At 40.3% G+C, this 18,221-nt stretch overlaps 1 long non-coding RNA gene across 1 annotated transcript; it reads right to left on the minus strand.

The window, feature by feature from the left end:
- Window positions 1-925: 925 nt before the first annotated feature.
- Window positions 926-6,992, minus strand: LOC119704740. Its single transcript, XR_005258030.1, has 3 exons — window positions 6,852-6,992; window positions 6,094-6,193; window positions 926-1,694 (listed from the first exon to the last, which is right to left on the minus strand). It is a non-coding gene; the product is annotated as an uncharacterized LOC119704740 (long non-coding RNA).
- Window positions 6,993-18,221: the final 11,229 nt, after the last annotated feature.

Raw genomic sequence — 18,221 nt, forward strand, 5'->3', positions numbered from 1 at the left:
TTTGAAAAACCATGAAAAGCCAAGAAGCTCTGGCTTAAAGGTTTATGAATGTGAAAAGACACTTAGAATTTATAAAATAGATGGTGGTGTCATTTTCTGCCCTTCTCCATTTCCTTTCCCAAGAGAAATACTTCAAAGGCAGGGCAAATAATTCCTCCCCTTCTAAGGGATTTTGTTATTTGAAGTAGTATGTAGGTCCTTATTGACCCAACTTTGATTTGTAAGCCGATGATGAAATTAATTTGGCCTTTGGTATAACCACAATTAACTTCTCCAGAAGGGAGGTGATTCCATGTCTTGCAGTAAAAAAGCCTCTTTGGCAGGAGCAACCTGGAGCCTTTGTGTTGTCTGAGGCCTCAATAGACTCATGCCAGCTGAAGTGGTTTCCCTGCCTCTGGCTGCTCCTCTGCCCTGTGTGGAATTTCACCTTGGTAGATAAATTATGGAAATTCTCTCTCATCAGAATGACTGATTATTATCTGATAGGGGAGTTTAATTCCTCATTCAGATTCCCCACAATGGACCAAAGAAAGACCTGGAGAATGGCACTGACTGAACAGAGTCTAATACTCTTTAGAAACCCTTGTCAATCTGCCACTGCTAAATGAATATGTGTTGTGTCTCTGTGTACTTTAGACTCTGTCTTGTAATAATAAATGGAAGTAGGATAAACTACTTGAGGTTTAAAACAACTTACAAGGAAATATGTGAAACACTCCCCTCCCTCTGGTAATCTGCAATTGCTTCTGAATAAAGGGCGGGGAGGAAGAAAGAGAAAAGAAAAATAGGGATCCAATTTTTTAAAGTATTCTGAAAGAGTCTTCTGCTATTAACTTATCAGCATGCCAATCTGAGGACTCTGATTCTGGGAAATTTGCTCAGTAGGATCAGTTCAAGTCATTCTGGAATCACAGATAAGCAAACATAGGACAAATAATTCAGAAAATTCATATGAAATGTGGGGAGCCAGTTAAATGTACAGTACAAAGTAAAAAGTACAATGAAAGTACAATGTCCTTTATATAAATAGATAAATATAGATGTATGTGTACTTATGTACGCACATCCTACAAAAACCTCATGAAACCTCAAATTTGCAAGCTGTTCTGTACAAAGATTTATCACACATTAACTAGATCCTGGGACAAAAAAAAAAGACCACTTTGCAAGTCAGAACCTAACAGTATTTCTCCTTATGCCAGCTTGCCCACCCTGTTCAGCAAACCACATGCTTCATTTTATTTTGGACATTACGAAAATAGTATTAATGAAAAAAACCTTGTCTGATGCTATAGCTCTGATCCTCTCTGATATTTTCTTCCCTGTTAGGAGCTGGAGAGGGCCATGGGTGCTCATTTATTCCAGAGGCTGGAAGAAAATTTTGCTGGAACAATTTTGATTTTCTATGTCAAAATAAGATTTTTCCATATCCCAGCTGGAAAACCTGAAGCCAAGGTTCTCCAGGTGCTGCCTTGGACACTCCAGTAAACACCACCTGCTGTCAATGTGCCACACTCTTCTTACATTCTGCTTTAATTTTTTGTAATTTTTGTGGCACATCTTTGTGAGCAAGCAAGGCCAGAGCAGCAGGTTCTTAGCAGGGCAGCAGAGTAGCTATCAGTAGGTCAAATTTTTACTTCTTCCTTTTCCTTTCTGCAGCTGTTCAAAGCAGTATGAAAAGCTGCAAGTATTCCCTGGGGAGAAAAGAAAAAGAAAATTTAAAAAAAAAAAAGGAAGAAAAAAATGAAAAGCATTTCAAAATTTAAACACTTAAATTTCTTTTTTGTTAAAAATAATAATTTTTAAATGGTTTGTATATTTTTTCAGTGCTCATACTGATTTAAAGTATATGAAAGATGTGAAATAAAATCTATTTATTTGATTTTTTATTTTTTTTTTTTAGATTGGCACTTTGGAAAAAAATCCTACTTGTATTTCCACTTATTGCACATGGGCTTGCTTGTGAATCTGTCCTTGAGTGTGTGGAGCAGATCCTTTTTGCATGAGGGAGGTGGAGGGGGCATGCTGGGCTCACAGAGGGCACTGTGTTCATGAAGGGCTCTGGCACAGAGCCCAGCACCCCCTGCTCTGCTCTGTGCAGAGCATCCCCGGCAGGGAGAGGAGCCAGGTGCCACCTGTGCTGTCAGGGTTACCTGAGCACTCTGGAGGTGCAGCTGCTCTGCAGACAATGCTGCTTGTCTCTGAAATTCCAGCAGCAACACATTGAAAGAACACCGCCTTTGGAATTTCTCTAGGGTGGTAAAGCAGCTGTGTGTCCGAGGATTTGCTAACAGCTGGAGAGGTTTGAACCTGCACCCTCTTACTTTTGTCAGGAAAACATTGGCCAGCAGCCCCTGCAGGGTTGCAGAGATTTGGGATAATCTTCCAGGAGATGTGTGCTTGCTTTGCACAAATGTTTTGCTTCCCGAGTAGGCTGCAGTAGGTGATGGGCTCTCCAGCTCCCCTCCTCCCTTTTTTTTCTGAGGACTTGGCTTCCTTAGTGGCAGTCTGATGGTGCACTGAGGGATGTCTGCCCTAGAAATGACAAGCACAAGGTGACTTGTCCTAAACAACAGCCCTGTGCAGGTTGTGCATGTGCAGGGGGGCTGCAAAAGTGATAAGATCAGAGGAGAATCAAGACCAGGCTGGGTGGGGCTCTGAGCAACTTGATTTAGTGGGTGAGACCCCTGCCCATGGCAGGGGCTGGGAATGAGGTGATCTTTAAGGTCCCCTCCAATCCAAGCCCTTCTGAGCTCTGTGAAGAATGAAGCAGGAGCACTCAGAGCTCAGCTACACACAGCAGGAGCACACACAGCTCTCTACTCAGGGCAGAGGGGACACAGACTTTCCCTGCTGGAGAGGGAATTCCAGCTGCTCCAGGTGCTCTCAGAGGCAGCTCTGTGACTCCACCTCAGGGGTTTGCTGCACCAGCCATGCATCTGCACTGCTCTCCATCCCCTCTCCATCCCCTCTCCATCCCCTCTCCATCCCCTTTCCATCCCTTCCATCTTCATCTCTTCCTTTTTCCATCCCATCTGCATCCCATCTCCATCCCTTGCCCATCCCTTGCCCATCCCTTCCTTCTCCATCCCCTCTCCACCCCTTCCCCAGAGAGTCCCACAGCTCCTTCAGGGAGGATGACTGACAGTGCCCCAATTCTTAATTATTTTCCAACTTTGACAATTAATAACTAATAATCCCTATATAATCAAATGGGATTTCAGGCCCATAGTTTTAACTCAATTTACTGTACTTTCAGAACTGTATTTTTTTTTTCTTTTCCTTCCCCTGAAGGCACCCTCTTCGTTGAATTCTGGGAGGTGAAGATTAAGCTGACAGATGGTATCAGCAGAAGAATGATTATGAGTTTTAAAAACCTTGATATTTTGGCTTAGTACACCATTTTTCATGCAAATACTGACATGGATATTAGCATCCAATTAAGAAAGTATAAAACTATGCCATTCTGTTACAGTTTACATTACAATCATTTAATGTTTCATTAAAAATACTAAGAAGGGCTGCTCTGAAAGGGATAAAAATCAATGATCTATATATCACTTCTGCTGCTTTGCTCTTCTGGCACAATGTGGCAGTGAAAATGGGCTATAAATGTCTTTAAATTATTCTCTTAATCTGAGTTGCTTTCTGAATTTTTTGTGTTCTGTCTTTATCAAAGGATGGACTCATACCAGGACACACTCCCTGGTGTTAAGGGAGTGTGAGCAACATAAAATGCCAACTCTTTTGTGTCTTTATAGGGTATTTCCAATTTATTTCAATAGGTTAGGTGATGTCTAAACATTCACCCTTTGTTATTTGAACAAGGACTGTCAGTGCAGTTTAAACACCAAAACCAGCTGATTGTCCACAGACAAATGTTTTTAAATGCCCTCTGTTTACTGTTTCGTTCTTTTTTTTTTTTTTTTGTGAGGAAACCTATTTTCTTGGCACTTCCACTGAATAATAACACACTCTGTTATTAGAAGTAATTCTCTGACTTCTTTAACATCACCCTATTCACATCACTTTTTAAAAATAAGGAATAAATGGAAGGAAATTTCCCAGTCTCACACTGCTGTGAGGTAATATATGAAATAACCTATCTTTATTATTAAAACCTCAAAATCATTCATTTCATAGGATACTTATCTCTGCAAACACTATTACCTAGTTAGCTTAAAATTAAAATAAAACTTGGAATGTCTTAAAAAGTTTTCTAATAAAATGCTTTGAATATTTTGAAACATGTTCCACAGTGGCATTGGGTCAAGAAAATTCAATATACTATGCTTATTTTCATAAATGTCAGGGATTTAATATGCTAGATATTTCTATTTTAATCAAGAAAGATCTAATTCAAAAGGTTTTGTCCAAGTATATGTACATTAGTTTACTTCTTTCTCACAGACAGTGAAAACTATAAATCTCCTCCTTCTCATCAGATCTTTTATGATGAACAAAATATGACAACAAAAATCATTACAATCTCATTAAATTCTGGTTTTGTGAGAAACTTTTAAAAACTTTGGACATGCAGCCACATTATTTAGTTAATTATATAAGTGTTACATCATGAGTAAACCAGAGGCAAAGTTGTATATGCTGTATTCAGAGCCAATAAAATAACACAACTGAACCCTCTCATCATCACAGACACCTCAGCTAGGGGACAATCACCTGGACAGGTGTCACCTACCCAAACAGCTTGATCAGTTTAAAAAGCATTCAAGACTAAAAACCTGTGACAATCCTCCTTCCTGCTTTTTTTTCCCTTCTTATTAAAAGTGGACATCCATCCCAACTTTGTGGCTCCTGCAGCTTCTCTGACTCCTGCAAAGCAGCTGCTGGACCCAGGCAGGATGGCAAACCTGGGTGGCTCAGCCTGGAAAGAAGGTGGTGGAGGTTCCGAGTGCTGGAAATCAAACAGCTCTGCCAGCCAAACAGACTTGCACCATAAATAGCAGCAGCTGGTTGCAAGTATTGCTTGCAGATTGTCTTCTTTATTAGGAGATATCAAAACCTCCAGTGACAATTCATCACTTTTCTAATCCTATTAGCACTAATGGAAAAATGCCAAGTCATTTCCCACAAATCTCCCTCAGCTCTCTTTATGTTCTTAAAGCCCCCAGTATTGGAGTAAACCTGAGTCAAAGAACATTGGCTGGCTCTCAGTTGACTGAAAAAACCCAACCCTCTGCTAGAGAGGCTTTGCCAAATTGTTTTAGAGGACAACAAAACACCAGAGTTGAGTTTTTTTAACTGGAGATGCTGAAGCTTGTTTGGATTTTTTTTTTGTTTGTTTGCACATGGGCTGGTGACAAGCCTGCCCTACAAGGCCACACGTCACCACAACTCCTGATAGCCATTGTCTCTGATAGCAAAATCATTGTAAATGCTTTAAGATCTGAAACACTGCCACAATAACCAGCAGCCTGGCTGATTTTGCAAACTCCTCTCGTAAAATTTTGAGACTAACGTTCATTTTTATGGTTGGTATAAAGGGTGGAATATTGCTTAATTTCATGCGATGGCGAGAAGCTAATGCTAAAAAACTCAAATTCAAAGGAGTATATCACAGATAGGCAGCCAGCAGGACAGTTTACCTAGGAAAGCAATGGATACTTACACACATAAAATCCCTATTTGTCATTTTATTCAAAGAGCAAGCATTTCAGACCTTTTCTTCCAAAAGGTCAAAATACCATCATCTGAAAAAATATGAAGAGTCAGAACATTTTTTCTTAAATTAAATATTTTGATATCTTTTCACAACATTGTTCCAGGCTTTTCACCAGTTCCCACAATGTATCATTGGAGGTATTGCGGAACATTCCAAGAGCCATGTGGGAACAGAGTGTGGATGAGGCTAAAAAAACCCCCAGCTGCCTACTCTGTAAAAAATAAAGAATTTGAGGATTCATGTTACAACACGTAGAACCTCCTGTGGTTTTTATTCTTCAAGCACGAGGCAGCAGTTTTACAATATCACTTAACGCTACGTGACCTGTTCTCCTCTGCTGGGATTCAGCCATACAGGACACAGACAGGGCTGCTGCTCAGCTTGGAGAAAAGGATTTAATGAATACTCACTCCGTGGATCAGCCCAGTGCCAAGAGAGAGAGGTGAGCAATGAGTGAAAACTTCCAGTGCCTCTTCCCAAATGGGTCTGCCATTTATCTCACACTGTATTCTGGTAAATAAAATTCAAGGGAGAGCACATTAGAGAACAACCAGACTAATGATCTGCAGAGATCCTTCTGTTAATGTTATCTCTTTATACTAAAAATATGCTTTTAGTTAAATGTCTTTGCAGTTCCCTTCCTGGGCACCTAAATGAATGAAAGGGTGATAATGGCACTTTCATTATTTTAGGGACATATTTACACCTTAATGAAAGAGCTCTTGGGGGGCACAAAAAACAGAGATGCAAGAGCTTAAATTATTAGTAAAATGTTTTCTGGGTCATGTTGAAATGAAAATATAAACTGCTATCATCTTCAGCTTAAAGAAAAAACTAAAACTGGTAACGAGATTTATAAAACAGCAGTCACACTTCATCCCCTCATTGTATCAAAAAGTCTGTTTCTGTAAGTTTTCAGGGAGAAACCTGCAGGAAAGTTTCTTGGACAATCAGGAACTGAGCAATTTGTTTCCATACATGAAATCATGGTTTTCTTTTGTGGCAAATATCATCTCTTAAAACAAAACTTCAAGTACATATAGAGACAAGCAACCTTGAGCCACCAGTCTGTTTAAAAATTTGGGGCTCTGATCTTAACAATTTAAAAGGCAGGCATTTCTAAGAAAAAAATAAATAAAGTTTATCCTCTGTAAGACATTAAATTTACTTATGAATTATGGAGGGGTCAGGTTCTCATCTCATATTCTTCTGGACTGTCTTCAGTGCAGTGTCCAGCAAGATGCAACATCTCAAGGCTAACAGAGGAACACAGGAAAATTTCTTCCTTCAGATGGTTTTTCTTAATTTGGCATTTGGTGGCTGGAACAAAAAGAACCCTTAATATAACCTTAAAATAAAGAAAATTATGAAATCTGAAGTCAAAATTTAAAGCAATGCAAACCACTGAAATATGCCAGCATTTGATCTAAGGATCCTACAGAATTAGCATAGTGAGCATATGTTCATGTTCAAAGATAACAGACATTTTTGATAACCCTCCCTAAACTTAGCTCATTTATGATTTACATATTTAAATGTTTCCTTTTTTTTTTTTTTTTTTAATGAACTAAATCAGGGTCACCTTCACCATTCGTACAGAAATATACACACAGCTTTCATCTATATAAATGTTTAACTGCAAATATTGCACCTCAATGTTTAAACAGTAAAACTGTATCAAATTGCTCACTTTCTTAGCCAGTAATTTTTGTAATTTATAATTGTATTTTCTTTCTCTGCCTATGTGCCAAAACTCTGTCTGCAGAAATGCTACTTGAATCTCATTCCTCCAGACCTGAGTTGATTATTTGTTGGACCTGTTTTTGCTCTTCTCAATAATCTTCTCTTATAAACTCCTTAGTAAAATCTTTCTGGACAGCAGCAATCTAGCTGCTTTAAAGCTTTTATCAGAACTTCTATATTTCCAGAAAAAAAACTGGGAACTCATAATTCTAGCACAAGCCATTTCTAATAAACATTTCTGACTAGCTTAGCATTAGCCATTTGATTTGGATAGACAAAGAGGGTGATCTAACAGCATAAATCTCATAATTCCATTAAAAGCATAGGCAAATGCCCAAAAACCCCCAATCACAAAATTATCTCAAAACATTTTGAAAGCATACTAAAAAATGCAGATGTTTCTTTTTTTTTTCCTTTTTATATATGATACCTGTGGGAGCCATGGCACTCATGAGAATGACACAGGAGCATTCATAATTTTACCTGAAAAGAACAGATTTGAAGTCATGCCTTCCTAAGCAATTGTGTGGTTTGCTGTGAGCAGTTACCAGGGCCTGATGTAACATTTCAGCTGTGACCATTTCTGTCTGATTTTTGGCTAGAACACAAAGCTGTATTTCCAAGCTGGCCTTTGCTGTAGACACATTTCCATCCAGAACAAGCTGATCCTTCTGGTTTACTCACCTCCAACAGCAGTCTGGAATTGGAGGCTGGCAGGGTTGTGTATGGATTTAAATCCTTCTTGGAATTGATTGGAAAAGTAGCTTCATTTTTTTTCTTTTTTTTGCCTAGTGAGCTCTGATTAGGTCACAAAGTCAAAATTCTCCATCAAGATGCAACAAATACTCTTATTAAAATGGACAGACCTCACTGCATCTGTGTGAGAAAAAGCTGGACATCTACTGAGGTCAGTTTTGGAGCTGTGTTTGTGTTCCACATGTAATTACCCTCCACAGGCCAGGGAAGCTTGCCAAGGGCACTGCTGTAGCTTTTTACAGCAGGTTATGTACTTACAATTTTATATATGAATATCTAAAGGTACTTGAGGGCACTACTGGAGAAGCAAACTGCATTTGTTGCTGTGCCAGTGGATATGCAGCTTCCATGGCTTCAAACAATGTTTTCTCTTTATTGGGAAGCTTTAAAAGCCCTGCATCCATTTTTACACTTTGGCTACACCACTGAAAACCCCAAAATACAGCGCAGAGTGTTGGGGAGTGTACATTAGCTCTGCTATCATTCTTGCTCTTGGTTAAGGAGACCCCCCAGGCCATTTGTCAGTGTTATGAAGCTCTCCCAGCGAGTGCAGCCAGCCATGGCATCCAACGTGCCAAGTGCTGGGTGTACCTGCCTTCCTAGAAAGGCTTGGGGCAGTGGGTGAGCTCATTGCAGGGTTAGATGAGCATTTTAAGGCTTTTTGCTGTTTCCATCCTCAGTGCCTTGCACTGGCTGCTGGAGGCACTTCCACCCTGCCAGCACTGAACAGGGATTAGTTTGACTCCTTCCCACTATGAAAATTAGAAAATACACCAGAGCACATCCCAGTGTTGTGATACCTTCTGCACGTGCAGTAACTGGGCTTTCAGAATAAAACACCCCCTCTATGTTTTTCCACTCCCTCCAGCTCCTGGCCCCCCTCTAGCACAGCTCTTGCCATTGCAGCTCCAGCTCTCACCTGCCTCTAACTCCACATTCTCTGTGACCTCCCTGGTTTCCCCCAACACGTGGGACCCACAGGGGTGGGGTGGCTGTCCTTGTGCTGAAGTGAGAGCAGAGCAGCCATTTGGGGACCACACTCTCCTTGACAGCTCACCCAGGGAAAGCCACTCCAGCTGGGAAGAGAGGGATGAGTAGAGACACAGGCACCCAGGGGCTGGAAAAGCACAGCTTTTGTACTCAGTTTCCTGGGAAGGGGCATGTGTGGGTTACAGAGAAGAATCATTAAGCTTGGAAAAGACCCCTAAGGTCATCAAGTCCAGTTACCAACCTTACAGGACCAGGTCCACCACTGAACCATTTGCCTGAGCACCTCATCCATGCCTTTTTTGAACACCTATGTGGCACAGCTACCAGAGAGGGAAATATTTCACATCAGGGTGTACTGAACAATGTTTGGTATTCAGCACTCTACAGCTCATGGTTCAGGAAGATAACACCATAAAAATGAGAGGTTTAGACTCAAATGAATGCTATATATTATAGGAGAGTCCCCAGGGAGACAGGCCCAAAGGACTGCACTGAGAATGGGTTAAAATTTAGCCTGGATAATGATCTTCTGCTGCTATTAATCTAGTATATGGCACAGGAATACAGCACATAAAGTTACAGGTTTTCCTTTTCTATAATCACAAAAGCAATAAAATGAGATATTCCCAAGCTTCCTGTGTTCATATAAATGAAAAACAAAATTTTAAAAACAAAGACCTATATTTGAGTTCCAAATTTTTTCAGGCAGGCTTCAAATCTTAGAAGCATAAAACAACAAAAAATTATCTCCCAACAAAAAGAAACCTGCCTTTCATTGTTCCCCTTTTCACTTAGGGTCAAAAGTCTGCTGACGTTTCATTCATCTGCATCAAATTAAGTTCTGGTGGGAGGCTGGGTTTATTTGTTTTCTTTTCTCCTAGGAAAGCTGACCTGGTTATTGAACATATCTCTGTTGTAAAAAACTAAAATATAACTTCCTTGGTGCTGTTATTTTCCCACAGATTACACAGTTCTGTATTCCCAGGTTATCAAAATCTGCTCATATGAAAACCTTAAGTGGGAATGCAAAATTAAAGAAAAACCTTTGTCTCACTCCCTTTTTATGAAGACTAATTTTTGTTTAATCTGATAAATAAGAAAATATTCATTGACTATCTAGTCATTAAATTGCCAAATAAATATGTATTTGGCTTTAGTTGTCTTCATTCTACCAGTCTTCATTTCTCTGCAAGAGTACATCACAGTCTTCATCCTTTATCTACTAAATATTAGACATTTTGATGTTTGCCTGGTGCCACCCTATGTTCTGTGTGTAGAGTTTTATTACAGAAGAACAAAATGGGGCTTGCAAAGGTAAAATCTCCCAGGTTGCCCTCGGGTAAGTACAATACTTATATGCAAGAGTTATCATAATGAATCTGATAATGATACCATACACAAAAGGCAAGGTGGAGGATGTGCACTGCTCCACAGCTGTATTTCAGCTGCAAGGGGAGTGAGAGTTTAACTCTTGTCTTGCTGAATTCAAAGGCAGATTTGCCACAGCAAGCTGATGAACAGGCAGCTTCTCTCCTGACACACTCACTCCTCTGTAAACACCAACAGTTGGGCTAACTTCAAAGTTGGCTCTTCTAAGCCTTAAATATATGATTATGCAAGCAGCCACCATTTCCTGCACTAGGTGGGAAATGCTGCAAATGTTGGTTGAAAAAATAGCAAAAGCTCTTGCAGTTGTGCCAGCACCAGACACTTTTCAGCAGGCATTTGATGGAGCTTTCAAGTCTCATTGGTGCTGTATTTCCATGTTTTGAGGTTCCAGCAAAGTGATCAAAATATGTATATTACCTTACCTAAAAACAAAACAAAACAAAGAAAAAAATTAAAAAAGAAAAGACTAAATGCATTGAATAGCTTGCATTTGCAGCAAATTACGATTCATGATATTCCTCCCTTCGTTTTGTTCATTTTCTGGCTTCTGAAAAGCAGGCATGCTGCTGCCTCAGTAATATTTACAGCACAGGGTAAAACTGATTTCTCTGTGATCAAAATCCCTCATATTTTAGTTCCCTGCTTATTCTTAAACACAATATTGCTCTCAGTTAGGCTGCATAATGGAAGCATGTCTAATAACAGCGACTTCTTGTTTGTGTTCCTCACATCACTGACATTTAGAGAATAATTCCACAATGGCATAATGGGGTTCATAGAACATTTTCAATAACAGTAGATGGTCACAATTTCACTCCTACCTAGTATTTCTACTGCATTATACATTAATTATACTTTAATTAGAAAATGATATCAACTGGAGTAACAGACTGTGTGCTGCTTTTGCCTGGGCTGGAGCTATTTTTCCTCATAGAGCTAACATGGGGCTGTGGTTTGGAAAGTGTTGATAGCACAGGGATGTTTTAGTTGTGGCTGAGCAGAACTTACACTGTCAGAGCCTTTTCTGCTCCTCATCCCCTCCAGCAGCAAGGGGGCTAGGGCACAGGGATTTGGGCTGACCCCAAGTGACCTGAGGGTGTCCCATCCCCAAAGGGGTGTTGCTCAGCTGGGGGAGAAGCAGCAAGGGGCACGTGCAGAGGGATGGTTTGTCTCCCCAAGCCACCCCCAGGGGTGATGGAGCCTGGCTTTCCTGGGGATGGCTGCACACCTGCCTGGACATGGGAAGTGGGCAATGACATCCATGCTTTGCTTTGCACTGTGTGCTATTATTTTCCCTACTGAAGTGTCTTTATCTCGACCCACGTGTTTTCTGCCTGTCGCTTTCCTGGTTCTCTCCTCAGTCCCGCTGGGGAGCAGCGAGCAGCAGATCTGTGAAGCTGAACTGCTGGCTGGGGTTGAACCATGACACCAGGAAAAAGCGATCCTTTCTTAAAGCACAGCATGAGCATTTCCATCTGTAAAAGGGGCAAGATCAATATTTAATTACCTCACGAGGAGCTGGGAGAGCTGCCTAAAAACGCCATGCAAAGGGCCACTGACCAGCTGAAGAGAGAGCAAATTCTGCTCTTATTTGAGATGTGTCAACACCTCAGTATGAAGGTGTGACTTGTGCAGCCCAGCCTGTGAGACACCTCCCCTGGGCAGTGGGAGCAGTGGTTAAGCAGTGACACTTTGGTATGGCCTTGCACAGCTTGAGGAGAGGTGTGAACGTGAGGCACAGGCGTGGTGTTAAAGCACACTCCTGCACTGCTGGCAAAGGTGCCATGAGTTACCCAAGGCTTCTGCTGCAACTTCATTCTGCTGGCAGGACTTATCTTGATATGAATTTCTGGAATAATTCCAGATATGTCAGAGAGTAATGCACATAAGAATTGGAAACAAAGTGTTTATTGAGCTACATGGTTTATACACTGCTTTGTGTCCATAAACTAAGTGAATTATTTCTTATGTGCTAAAAATGTTCAGTGTGTCTCAGATGCCATACACACAGCAGAATAAGACATTACTTGAAACAAAATAAAAAATGTTTATACATATCATATTTATATGTTTTGAATTTCTTCTCTTCCTTCTTTGAAACTGTGTATTATATTTGCAGTTGAAATATTATGCTAAATTCTCCTTGGCACACAAACTCATATCCTTTTACAAGTCAGTTGGCTGCCTTATAGTGCATCACTGTATTGGGAAATCACAGCTGGTGGGAACTGGCACACCATGGAAAAATACAGAGCATTTTACAGATATTTTGAATTCTGAAGTGGGCAGTTGGGGGAAAGACAGTGAAGAACCCTTGTCAAACAAAAACTGCATATGCAGAAACTCCTCTGTGCCAAGAAACTCCGGATAACTCAAGAATGCTGCCTGCAGACAGTGCACTTCAAACTCCCACTGACAAATCAGTGTGAAATCCAGTCAGATCTGAAGGAAGGCCTCACCTTGGCATGCAGTGATTATCCTCCTGCCCCATATTCATGTACTGTGAAAACTCCAAGGCACTTCCATGTGTGGCACACTTAGAGCACACCCCAGGAGCACTGGTGGGCAGTGACCTCTTGTCTCAGTGCATCCCATGGAACTTGCAGCATTTAACATCTAACAGGAGATATGGTGGAGTTAGCTGTGCATCAAAACCCTGAAATGAGTGACAAAGCAAAACACCAGCCAAACTCTGGTCAGAAGCATAAAAACTGAAACAAAGAAGGAAGGCATTTGGCCTGCATTGTAAGAAATCCATATTCTCTAGTACTATTTCTTAGTGACAATTACCAGTTGCTTTAGGCTTGGAAGAGAGGTCAGAAAATCAAAAGCCTGGTAGGAAAAGGGAGTAGTGCTGGCTGTCAATACTTCTAGTCCTGCCCTTCCTACAGCCAGCAGTGACACTACCAACACCATTGCCTTGATTCTGACAATGCAGTCTAGAAAGACAGGGCTGGTTGCATCTACATAATAAGAATTATGAGGCCAAAGGCTCAATAAATTGATCATTTCTGGAGAAGACATGTTCATTCACATGACACCTGATGGTCACCTTGCAGATCCACACAAGGACACACTGTCATTGTAATGCCTGGAATTCAGCCTCCTTCCCCAGAAGAATTCAGCTTTGAAACCACCAAGATTTATGACGATGCCTCAATGAATTCTTGGCAGAGTTTATTTTAAAAAGAAGTCCCTGGAATTACTAAGCAGTACAGCAAAGCTTCATTACTATTAAAGGTAAACTGCTGTATGCCCAGATGGCTAAGAACTTCCTAGGCCAAAAGTCAACCACTTTTGGGCCAAGTAATGACCTCCAAAGAAACAAAATCCTTAACTGCCTCTGACAGAGCTCAGAGCAGCTTTTCACAGTCACCAGGATCAGGACACTGGTGCCTGTAAAGCTCTTTGGGTACAGCAATATTCTGTCCTGTTGGACAGAGCATTTTAATACAGAAAGCCTTTCCCTCAACGGAAAAGGCCCTGAAAATAGAAACATGCATGTGGACCATTCATTTTTAGAACAGTTAATCATAATTGATCCTTACACAATGAATAGTAAATAAGAGTTATTATTAATAATGAATAATAAGACTGAATTATAATGCTGTGTTTATTAGGCTATCAATAATTAACAAGGATTTGCCATTTATTGTAAATACTCTTGCTCTTTCTGTTGCAGCTTTGGATGGCACAATTTATATGGTAATTTTATATGAAACAGCACCAATTACAGCATGGTTATTACAACAGAGTAGAAACAAATGATGACTTTTTCATTTTATTCACTTTCAGCACAGCCTGCAATGTAAACATGATCTAGAGAAGGGAATAAAGAAGTTTTGTGCAAGTGTAATAACTGTGGTTGGTAATTTAACTTCCCCCAGGCAATCACATAGCAGAAGTAAATACGATGGGACACAAAGGCAGGCATGGGCTGGAAAAAAGGGTATCAGGGTTTGTTAACTAAAATTGCCACTAGTTAAAATAAAAGTTTACATTTTTAATCATTGTATTACTTGAAGACAATTGCCACTAAGTTGTCCACGACATTTAATAGAGTCTTGAAAATTTCAGGAAACACAGCCCATCTTTAAAAATATTTTAAACCAATTCTACAATCCTGTCAGAATCTGCAGCTTTGATATTAATAATCAGTGTTTTCAGAACTGCCTTAGATGACCCTGGGTGGCACACAGATGGCAAGTCATTTACATGATAAAAAGGAGAACTGGCCCATCTCTGGATCCCCAGGGGGTGCCGTGACCCATTAGCAGAGAAAAGACGACCTTTACTGAATAATAATTGAGAACTATTACTAAGATAATTACAAAACCAATTGACTGCCAGAAGGCCTAGACCTTGGCTCTCCAATTTATATAGCAACTGCTGGTTATCTGTACAGAAAAAAAAGACAGGCGTAAGGTTCACAAACACCATAACCTCAACATCTGCCTGCCATCTAAAGATAATGATCTGGTATTAATTAATTTGAACAGTGCAGTCATTGCAGAGGTAAACTGCATCACAAATCAGACACTTAACATAACCTGAAGTTATCATGTTTCCATCCAGCCTGCATTGACAGGAAGAATGCTCTCAGGTAAATTAAACTGTTGCAGGTCACAACACGAAAATGAATTAAGTCAATTCTCTTTAACAGGGAACATGATTGCAACTCTGCGCTGGGTGCTGTACCAGTTAACATGATAAAAGCTTTTTAAAAAACGTTTTGCAAAGTGCTCCTAGCTATCATTTCCTAGCGCACACACCTGCAACTGCTTTTCCAGTTTCCCTCCTCTAAAGGAAGGAGGAGACAGAAGATATTGGTCTTTGGTAATTTTCAAAAGAGGGATTTCAGGGAACAGAACTATGGAAGGGTGACCCGCCTATTCTCTGTGAGGGAAATCCTGGGCAGCACTAACAATCCATGTAAGATTCCCCTGGGCTTCTCCCATGTCTTCTGCAGGCATGTGAGATACAAGAAATACAGTCAGCACACCATATGTGTTGCTGATTGGATTTCCAAAATTATCCTTCCTTACATTTGAAGGATATTTTGAAGCAGCTTTCAAAAGCAGAAGGATTTAACAACTTAGCGCCAAGTTTCACACCTGGGAACTGATATTTAGTAATGCAGAACATCAGAAATACCTGGAACTCTAAAAAATCATAGCTAGCCTTCCTCCTTACGATGGAAACAGCTGAAATTACTGTGACAAATGCTTTGGATAAAATGTTCTTTCACCTAAAGCCTGCTTCTTGATTTTTAACTCCGCTACCAAGTCCCGTAGTTGGGATTCTTTGAGGACTCTCCACTAAAAGGAGTGTTACAGGTAGTCATTCTTCAAGGGAGATAATTTAAGTCACAGCATGAAATTTATATAAAATTCAATTCACATTTGAGACCTGTAGTAAAAAAGAGCTGCCAACACTGACAGAATGCTTGTTCTGCATGACAGAAATGCTAATAGAGACAATTTCTTACCCAAGAAGTACCGATATAATAGCATGTGGTGGAAAAAGGAGATAATGCATTCAATTGACAACAAGATGTGTGAGTTAGGATTCAAATTAATAAAGAGTTTAAAAAAATTAGCTGCACTCTCAGGTGAACTATCTTTCCCCTAATTCAAACATGTAAAACAGCTGGGACCTGAGGACACTTGTTCTGAACTTCAGCAGTCCCACCAGCTGGCAGCTCACACCCACAAAACAGACTGGTTTGGGATTGAAGGTTTAGATTAGCCAGGATTGATTGATTGATTTTTTTTTTCAGCTCTACTTTTCAAGGGGAAGTGTTTCATGGAAGTAAGACACCACTGTGGGAGTTCCCTCTTCTTCACTTTGTCCTGAGTGGGACAAAATCTGGGTCAGGAGCAATGAGTGCATGGAGTTAGGGCTGATAGCAGCCCTGACCACGAAAACTTCCTAACAGACAGTCAGGGTTTGGGAAAAGCCAATTGCCAATGATCTATCCATGTTCAATTTTGGAGTAACCAAAGCATGGCCCCCTCAAGACCTGTCATCAGAGCTTAGACAGGAAAGTTTTATTCTGGTGTAATGCCTTTGTTTACAAAGACCCTGGCTTAGAAGACAGCATAATTTTATTAAAAGTCTTGGACAATTTATTCCTGTGAGCACTCATGAGTCACAGCAATTTATTATATTTTTCTACCGACCTGATATAAATAAAATCTGAAGAAATAGTGAATATATGAATAGATGAATATATCTTCTAGGAGGAAGGGCATCAGTGACAATCAGAAATAGGAAGAAGATAAATACTCCATGGGACAAAGTGAATCAAGCCAAAAGGTGTTTGAAAGAGTGGAATCACATTCTGGTAGGAAGAGCTGATGGAGGAAAATGCAGCAAGGCATAAGAAGGAAGAATGGGGATTAGGGCAGAGTAGGTACACATGTTTTTGTATTAAATCAGCACTGCAACAGTAGCTGACACTCCTCAGAAAATAATCCCCCGAGTTCCTTGATAGGGCATTTTGGACACAGACAGTGTATGGCTTAACCCCACCCCACCAATTTGTCTGAACACTCTCAGTGTCACACATCCAACTCAGTGCAATTTCTGACTTGCTCAGGGAGAATAGGGAAAATTTAAATCAATATATGCACCGTGTCCTTGGAAACAAGAAAGCATCTTGCTCTGGGATTGGAACTGTTGCAAATGTCTGGTGGCACTTTCTAGCCAGTGACTTGTGGGGAATTTGTCCACAGAAATTGACACTGAAGTCAGTGCTTTCTGTGTGGGTTACACATTTGTGCTGTAATTCATCTTAGAAAGGTTTGGGTTTTTTTAAAATTTCCTATCAATCACCCTATTCCCATCAATAACCCCTGTGATATACCAGGTTTTCAAGCAGTTTTTCCTGGAAAGACTTAAGCTGTAGGATGGCCCTCATGCAGCTTTTGACTGTTGTAATTGCAGTAGAGATCAACAGAATTGGATGCTGTTCTGTCATCCTTGACTGGGCTCCTGGTGCTAATCAGGAGTTGAAAATTGCACATTCAGATGGATTTAGAGACATATAGTATGTGACAATTCAGCAAGAGTAAAGAGCATTGTTTTGAATTCTTAAAGGTTAGTGATGCAAGCTGCAGTGACTAAAGATTTTTGAGCCTTGAAAGAAAACCAATTAGGTGTAGGAAACAAACACACTGCAGTAATGTAATGTATATTTTCATACATTTAAGGCCAGGAGAAGAGATTAGTTCATCTACACTGAGTTTTTGTTTCAGATACTTATGTTCCATCCAATTACCTCCGATATTGAGCCCCCCATTACTTGTGTTCAGGCAAAAAATAACTTTCAGAAAGTATATAGACTGTATTTGAAAGTCTCCAGAGATGATGCCTACCATTTTCTACTGCAACTTATCCTGCCCCAAAGTTTAATTACCATCTCTGTGAAACAGAGAGAAAACAGCAGTGCTTTATTTCTAATTTGAAATTGCTCTGCTTTAGCTCCCAGCTACTGGTTCTTGCTATATGTTTCTTTGGTAGATTAAAGAATCCTGTAGTATTTCATGTTTTCTTCACAGAAAGGTGTTTATACAGGCTTAACTTTCTTTTTTTTATAAGCTCAACAGAAATCTCCCACTGGAAAGCATTTTCTCTGCCCTCCAAAACCTTCTTGTGC

This window comes from Motacilla alba, chromosome 9 (genome assembly GCF_015832195.1).
Source record: "Motacilla alba alba isolate MOTALB_02 chromosome 9, Motacilla_alba_V1.0_pri, whole genome shotgun sequence".
NCBI classification, from domain to species: Eukaryota; Metazoa; Chordata; class Aves; order Passeriformes; family Motacillidae; genus Motacilla; species Motacilla alba.